Source organism: Puma concolor, chromosome B2 (assembly GCF_028749965.1).
Source record: "Puma concolor isolate L17-30 chromosome B2, mPumCon1.1.hap2, whole genome shotgun sequence".
Classification (NCBI taxonomy): Eukaryota; Metazoa; Chordata; class Mammalia; order Carnivora; family Felidae; genus Puma; species Puma concolor.
Window position 1 is genome coordinate 48,233,851 of NC_141671.1, and position 8,930 is coordinate 48,242,780.

Below are 8,930 nucleotides of genomic sequence, written 5' to 3' on the forward strand. Positions count from 1 at the left end.
GAAAAGATTATAAACTCCTAACTCCCTAACATGAGATACAAAGAAGTTTAAAACATAACTGCTTCCCAGGGTTGAATTTACCTCAGTCTGGATGCCAAATTGTACATCTGGAGTTGAGAATTGCAATCTTTAAACAATTTGTTTATTTTTACACTTGTGTAATGCTTTGACAAGAATGTTGCAGGGAGAGAATTCACAAAATAGAAAGGAAAGGGAAATCGAGTGCAAAAAGCCTAGAAGAAAATGAAAAAAAAAATTGTGACAGTAGGAATTTGCCCTATTGTTTCTATAGTCTTTATATTTTTTTGTAAATTGTCCTTTGGTTAATTGCCTGAAGTTAAAAAGCAATAAAATAGGGGCACCTGGGTGGCTCAGTGGGTTAGGCGACTGCCTTCAGCTCAGATCATGATCTCACAGTTTGTGAGTTTGAGCCCCGTGTCGGGCTCTGTGCTGACAGCTCAGAGCCTGGAGCCTACTTCAGATTCTGTGTCTTGCCCTCTCTCTACCCCTCCCCTGCTCATGCTCTGTGTCTCTCTGTCTTTCAATAATAAATAAAGGTTAAAAATTTAAAAAAAAAGCAATACAATAAATGTTAAACAAGAAGATATCTAGGTGAGTTGACAATAATTCCAAGCTTTGCCTTGGGCTGACAGAAGAGAAAAATGAGAGACATGGAATTGCATAGAGGTCGAGATAAAGATAGATAGTTGGAGGAATAAAGGAGAGGTGGAGGACTAGGATGAGTGAGAGCTGACACCCTTTTGCCTCTCCTATTGGCATTAACCCAACAATTGCATGCCATTCATTTTTCTATGTATACCCATGGTGCCCCCTGACCCTAAGACTATAAACCTCCTACCTGGTGGTGCCCCATTCCCCGTGATCATAAATTGCTACTCCTTACTTTCATCTGAAACTTCCAGTTCTGCAGGTAAACTAAAAACCAATAAGAGATGATGCTTGGTCATAGCAACAAGATTTATTAAGCTACTTTCATGTAGACAGAAATCTCTTTAAAATAAAAAATACTAATAATTACTAATGCAGAATTAGCAATTATTTTTTAAGTTTAAAGAGACTTCTTTAAAGAGACTTCTATAATCAGCAATTATTACTGATCAAATTAATTCATGAATGAATTGATGACTATGGTGGTCCGTATGTGCCTGACATCATTCAAAAGAGTGCTTATAAACCACGTGGGCCCTGCTCCCAGGCAGTGCTTGGCACAGAGTAAGGAAGCCATAACTATTGGAGGAGTGACTAAATTTAGTGACAAAAGCTTGAGACTCTATTGTCACAATCCTGTCATTAAGTAACAAAGAAAAGGAAAAATATATGAGGAAAAGAACTGAAGAGAAAAAGGGGAAAGGCCAAAAAGAAGGCAAATATACACTTACAGGATCCTCGAGGTTGGGATACTGTTAAGCTAAGATTCTCTTTTGCCCCTAGCAAAGTGTCCACATTGAGGCAACTGGGCTTTTAGAGAGAGGTCACTCTGCTGGTTTCAAGGACTTGTCAATGGGCTATCAGCAGTAAGGGAATTAATTTTTCATTTGCCTAAGTTTCCCACATCACCCTGGCAAGCAACTAAACCCCTTTTCTTTGTTCTTGGGTAGCCAGGAGTGTCCGAAGAATATCACACATATTCCATGGCAGGGTTGGGATGGGGGATACTCCCTCATCAACTGCCATATAAAGAATGAGTCAGGAGGTGGAGGACAAGGATGAAAGCAGAGACCAGGTAGAGGTTTATTTCAGTAACAGGCCATGAGATGATAATGGCTTCTTGTAGGTTTATAGCAGTGGAAATGGAAGAAAATGGATTAAACTGAGAATGATTTTACAGGGAAAGCCAACATGATTTACTGATAGACTAGAGGTGGAATGTGAGTAAAAGAAAGGAATTTTTAAAAAGCACCAGTGGAATGTGAGTAAAAGAAAGGAATTTTTAAAAAGCACCAGTTGCTTCTTTTTGGAGGAGGAGGCCTGAGTCAGATGTTGGCAGGGAGGCCAAGGCCCCTACCAGTGTAAACAGAGAGCTGGGGTTTAGGTTGTTCCACAATGGGTGAACCAGAGCCAGTGAGTGCCCCTCCACTCCCTCTGAGGCAGTACATCAAGGAGTGTACAGATGAAAATATTCAGGAAGGCCTAAGCGTCAGGCCTATACTTACAATAAAAAAATAGTTGGAAGATGTTAAGCAACCAGTTCCAATGTGATGATCTTATCATCTGCCCTGCAGAAAGTTAGGACAATAAACAGCTTCATCCTATACAGTTTGGTCATAAGAATAAGCTGAGAAAACTCAATATGTCTATCCTTATTAATTTCTTAGACTTCATAGACTTTATTTGTTTGTTTATTTATTTATTTATTTATTTATTTATTTATGTAATTTTTAAGTAGGCTTCATGCCCAGCACAGAGCCCAACATGAGGCTTGGAAATCAGGACCAATCCTGAGATCAAGACCTGAGCTGAGATCAAGAGAAGGACACTTAACTAAGTCACCCAGGTGCCCCAGACCTCTTAGATATTTTGATATGGAGTCCTGGGAATATAAAATGAGAAGAGAAAGCTAGAAGATCTTAAGCTGCTTTTTGTACTAATGCATAGGACTCCATCAAGAGAGACCTTGAGAATTACAAGGAAGGTGAAGAAATGCTAATGCCTTGAAATAGTTAAGATGTTTCAAAAGCATCTACAATGAGTCATTGAGATGACACAGTTGGTTGGCTTCTTTGCCTGATGATTTGTCCCATTCAGAAGCAGATATGTGAGATATAGAGAGAAGCAAGAGATGTTGATGATAGCAACATTTGAAGTGGTCAGAATGAACTACAGAGAGAAAATGTATTTTGTCTGGAGAGACCAAATGATAAAGATGCTGCTTTGTGTACATAATTGATGCAATGAATGAAAGACAGTGAAGGATGTTTCTTTTTCTTCTTGCTTTTCTTTTTCTCTTTCAGTAAATAGCATCATATATCAGTTAATTTGCTTTTGGACAGCCTTAAAAGGGTTATCACCAGAAGTCATGTAAATGGCTTGAGTCTCCAACTTTTTGAATCACGAGATGTCACAGGCAGTAATTTCATTTTATGGCAAGCATAAGCAAATGAGTGCACCTGCATTAGTGCAATTACCTTAAAAACCACAGTATTTGCTGCTATTGTATGGAACATTTCTGTTTTTGGAGTTGAAGTATAACATTGAAGATATTCTCAGTAACAGCAAGATTCCATCCTTGAAAAGTAGATTTGTCATTTGCTTTAAGAATGAGAGATAAATAAAGGATATCATGCTATATAAATGTGAAATAATAATAATAATAAAGCAATATCTGTCTACTTTTCAGTCTGAGGCAGAGCACCCAAGGAAGGAACAGACTGGGATGATGTAGAGTAGCACAGTGGAGAGCAAAGGATGATGGACTTAGAGCTGAGAGGCAAGAAATTGATAACAGGCACACACCTTATTCGGGATGTCTACCCTGTTTACACCATGTTGGATAACAATCCATCCCTCTTCAAAAGTCAATGCTTTCTGTTTCTTATTGTCGCTTGGAATGCTACATAGGTTTTTGTTGGTCTGCTTAATGCCAGTTTCACAACAGTGGAATACTGACATAATGTTGTCATCACAGGTCTAGAACGTGCCGGTCTTCAACAAATATTAATTAAACCAATGATTATTGCAGTTGAACTTTTCACATTTTATTGTCTTAAAATACTTCTTTTGTGAATTTTTTATTGCTATCTTTGAGTATTTGTCCAGCTTTTATTACTTGTTTGAATGATTTATATATGCAAGGTATCTAACCTTTTTAGTATTTGCAGAGAAAATATTTTTTCTTAGTTTCACATACTTTTTATTTTTTGTTTTTCCTTTTGTGTTCTTGTTTGTTTTGTTTTTTTTTAGTAATTATACCGTGAGCTTTCACATGGTCAAATATAACATTCCTCTCTTTTGTGACTTCTTCCATTACCTTTATGCTTATAAACATCTTCCCGACTAAAAAAAATTTTTTTACGTTTATTTGTTTATTTTGAGAGAGAAAGCAAGTAGGGTAGGGGCAGAGATAGAGGTAGAGATAGAGGTAGAGAGAGAATTACAAGCATGCTCTGCACTGTCAGCACAGAGCCCGATGCAGGGTTCAAACTCATGAAATCATGACCTGAGCTGAAATCAAGAGTTAGATGCTTAATTGACTGAGCCACCCAAGCACCCTAACATCTTCCCCATTTTAATGGCACATATTCATCATGTGTACATTTATTGTTTTTTAATTATTACATTTAAATTCTTTCTCTAGAATGTATTTTAGTGTGTAATATGAAAAGTATGTGACAAGCCTTGTTAAAATTATATTTGTTTCTAATAAATTGAATCATAAATTCAATTAACATTTTGTTAGGTATTTATTCACCAGAAATACTATTGATTGGTTGATTGATTGATTGTGTAATTGACATCATTGTTTGTTTCAGGTGTACAATGTAGTGATTTGATAATTGTATGCTGCAAAATGATTACCACAGTAAGTTTGTCACCATACATAGTGACACATTTTTTTTTCTTGTGGTAAGAACTTTCAAGGTCCACTGTCTTAGCTGATTTCAAATAAGCAATACATTATTAGCTATAGTAACTATGCTGTGCATTATATCCTCATGACTTATTCCTTTTACAACTAAAAAATTGCACCTTTCACCCCTTTCACCAGTTAGTTGTGTCCTCCCCTAGCCCTGCCTTAGGCAACCACCAACCTGTGGTTCATTAAAAAAAAAAATATTTTAGATTCTACATATAAATAAGATAACATGGTATTTGTAATTTTTGCCTGACTTATTTCACTTGGTGTAATACCCTCAAAGTCCATTCATGTTGTTGCAAATGGTGAGATTTCCTTCTTATTAATGGCTAAATACTATTCCATTGTGTATATTTACCATATTTTCTTTATCCATTCATTCATCAATGGACATTTAGGTTGTTTAAATACCTTGGCTATTGCAAATAATGCTATAATAAACATAAGGATGCATATATCTTTTCATTAGTGTTTTCATTTTCTTTGGATAAACACCCAGAGGTGGTATATCTATTTTTAATTTTTGAGGAACCTCCATACTGTTTGCCATAATGGCTGCACTGATTTACATTCTCAACAACAGTGCATGAGGGTTGCCTTTTTTTTCACATCCTTGAAAACACTTGTTATTTGTTTTCTTTTTGGTGATAGATTCTAATAGATGTGAGGTTCTATCTCATTGTGATTTTGATTTGAATTCCCCTGATGATTAATGATGTTGGGTGTCTTCTCATGTACTTATTGGCTACCTCAGAAATATTAAGTGACAGCTATCTACTAGATAAACACAGAGATAATGAAAAATATATGCCTTTTTTAAGTTACAGGTTAGTAGGTGAAAGAGTAATGAGATATATAGGTAACAGTAATATATTTGCTAATTTATTTGCTAATAAAGAATATTAAATCTTATCAAATGTCTTTTAGAATTACACCTGTATTTTTCTTTTGACCTATTATATGATGTTGTTTTTAAAATAATAAGCCATCTTTATTTTCCTCTTGGTATCAATGCCTCCTTTTTCACTGTTGTTACTGTTTAACACATTCCTTGCTTTAATTTGGTGGTATTTTATTTAAGATTTAATATTCATAAGTGAGTTCACTTTTGTGGAGGGAGTTTTGTGTGAGTAAAAGAGACATAAAATAAACAATATAAATGGCATAGAGATTAAAATAATGTTCTTGGAAACTAAAATCATCACGTGGTTTAACAAACTGCATCATAATGTTGCATTTGCATGTGTACACATAACAGTGATTTGGCACAAACTGATGGGAGATATCATTCTAGGAAGACAGTCAGGGACCAGATCACAGATATTTATATCATTTTAAGGAGTTTTTTGAGAGAGAGAGAGAGAGAGAGAGAGAGACAGAAAGAGACGGAGACACAGAATCCGAAGCAGGCTGCAGGCTCTGAGCTGTCAGCACAGAGCCCAATGCGGGGCTTGAACTCATGAATGAGAGCCAAACTCATGACCTGAGCCAAAGTCAGATACTTTACTGACTGAGCCTCCCAGGCATCCTTTAAGGAGGTTTTCATGGCTTTATCAGAGAAATAATATAATAAGTTGTATGTCTTGGAAAAATCACTTTAGCAGAATTATGGGGACAAATAAGAAAGGTTGTGGTTATTTAATATTTTCATAGTTTAGATTAGAAAATATGAATGCTTGAACTATTTGTCATTGGGGATGGAACTAAGGGCATGGAAAAAGACAATAAGGACATTCAACAGAACATAGGCATAACCGAATATGGAAGGTGAGTGGCAATGAGAGAGAGGTCACCAGGGTAAACATAAGATTTTCATTTGCTTACTGCTAACCACTGAGATAAGCAATACAGATGAAGAGGAGTATTGATAAGGGGAGAAATTGGGCTTGAATCAGAGATGCTTATGCAACATCTAGATGGAACTGTCCAGTAAGCATTATAAACTTGCATTTCAGGGAGGGATACAAACTTGGAGTCGTAAAGCAATTAGTTGAGGTTATGCAGATGGTAAAGGCAGCCCTGGGACAATATATATTTTGAGAAGAGATGCAAAAATAGAATGGTAGGGAAATGTATATATAGGATAAAACTGAAGTAGAGAATTGAGATAAACAAGGAAAAGCAAGAGAGATTGGTGGCCTGAAGGGCAAAGGGGGTAACAGGTTTAAGAAGAAAGGAAGTGATCAGTAATCTTACAGATACCAGACCTTCATGAATATGAAGGGAATAAATGTCTTGAATTAAGGAAATTGGATGTCAATTATAAATTATTTTGTACTGTAGACATTTCTTAATTTAATTCACTTACCAATATTTAATCAATAGAAAAATCACAATAAGCCTGATTCAAAGCTGTCATGTTGGTTTGGCAAAATGTAGCTTAATAACCTTTAATGATAAAATGCCACATTTCCTGTGGATTCTTTTTTGATCCTCACATTCGTTCTATTACAAAAATTTCCCTTTGCTGGATAATAGATGTAAGATCAAGCATATTTTGGCTTTCTAGGAACCAAGAGCTACCTTCACTGGCTATAAGCAAATGAGTGGGAGTGTCATGGTCAAATCTGGGATGGAAAGGAGATTGAGGTTGAAGTCCTTTAGTGACTTCCAAGAAACGCACAAAAATCACCCCCACAGGAAAGGAAAGAGGTTACCTTTCTTGTGATTCTGCCTGATGACTTAAAGTCAAATGCTACATGCAGCCCTGTCATTCTAAATTTGATTTACTGAAGACTGCCACAGATTAAAAAAAAAAAAAATCTGCATCTTATGATGGAAGTAAAGTGTCTTGAAAAATGGCACCGCTTTCTTACTTGCACAAAGGTTTCATAGGGGACATCAGTCACTTTAGTCTTACTTCAATCTGTGACCTAGAAACACAACGATTATGTATAGATCTCATTCAAATTTAGACATCTCAAGAAGGAATGTCAAAGCTGAAGAAAAAAGTTTACTATGGTTTTCTTTGCCATTGCAGGCCCTTTATTTGTAAAGCTTGAATATCTTTCAGTTTTATGGCATCCAACCACAATCATTTTCACTATTGTAGTGAAGGCTGACACAAAGCTGGGTCCAATATTTTTCAGTATAATAATAAAGAAGGCCATTAGACAAAGAAAAGATGTTTTGTTCTTTTTGGTTTCACCAAACAATATTTCACATGAATTTTCTGTTTTCACACATGAATAATTTTTACGGGCTCTAATATTCCATTCTCTAGATTCGAAATTTATGCAAATACTGTATTAAAGAAAAAAATATGTGACAGAGGTTGAATGTGGTCCACAAGCCTAAAATACTTACTATCTTGACCTTTACAAAAAGTTTTTCAGCTCCTGCTGTAGATGGACCATAATGGTCTTTAACCAGTTTATTCTTTTTTTTATTATTTAAATTTTTTAATGTTTATTCAGAGAGAGAGACAGACAGAGACAGAGACAGAGTGTGAGAGGAGGAGGGGCAGAGAGAGAGGGAGACACAGAATCCAAGCAGGCTCTGAGCCATCTGCATAGAGACCAATGTGGGGCTCGAACCCACGGGCTGTGAGATCATGACTTGAGCTGAAGTTGGAAGCTTAACCCACTGAGCCACCCAGGTGCCCTAACCAGTTCATTCTACATAGATTTAAGCATGTAGGTTGTTTTCAAAAAAATTTTAAGCCATTTTACACAATACTGCAATTATACCATTTTGTACAAACATTTCACACACATAAATGAATATATCTATTGAAAAAGTTCTCCAAAGTGAAGTTGTATTTCTGCAACTGTGTGCATTTAAAAAATCACCAAACTACTCTCCTCAAATTTGCATTAATTTATGTTCTGTTAAGAGGGATTTTTTTTCATTGACTTTGGATGCTATTAAACTTTAAATCCTCATGAATATAACACATGAAAAATGATAACTTTTCATTCTCTATATCTGCAAGTAAGTGTAAAGCTGGGCCTCTTTACATATTAGTGATTATATTTATTTTGTTATTACCCGATGAAGGCAATTTCTTTTTGGATTTTCTTGATTATGTTGTTCTGCATCAAGTCTAAGCATATTGTAGAAATTATCCCTTTGGTGGTCACATAATTTTATTAGGCATCCCTTGTCTTTTTTTCACATCATTTTTTCATTACTGAGTTATGTGATTAATGTTTGTGTTATTGAATGTATCATTCCATTCCTTTGTATTTCTGGGTTTTATTACATAATTGGAGGATTTTCTCTGTATCAATATTATTAAAATATTCTTTCATGTTTTCTTTCAATAAATTTATGATTTCAATTTAGTTTAATTCTTTTGACCATCTGGAATTTGATTACATTGGGGTGGGATGAG

General features: G+C 35.5%; 1 pseudogene; it reads left to right on the forward strand.

Moving 5' to 3' along the window:
- The first annotated feature begins 2,064 nt into the window (after positions 1–2,064).
- On the forward strand, positions 2,065–2,930 carry LOC112862771 (mediator of RNA polymerase II transcription subunit 7-like; annotated as a pseudogene).
- The last annotated feature ends 6,000 nt before the right edge of the window (positions 2,931–8,930 follow it).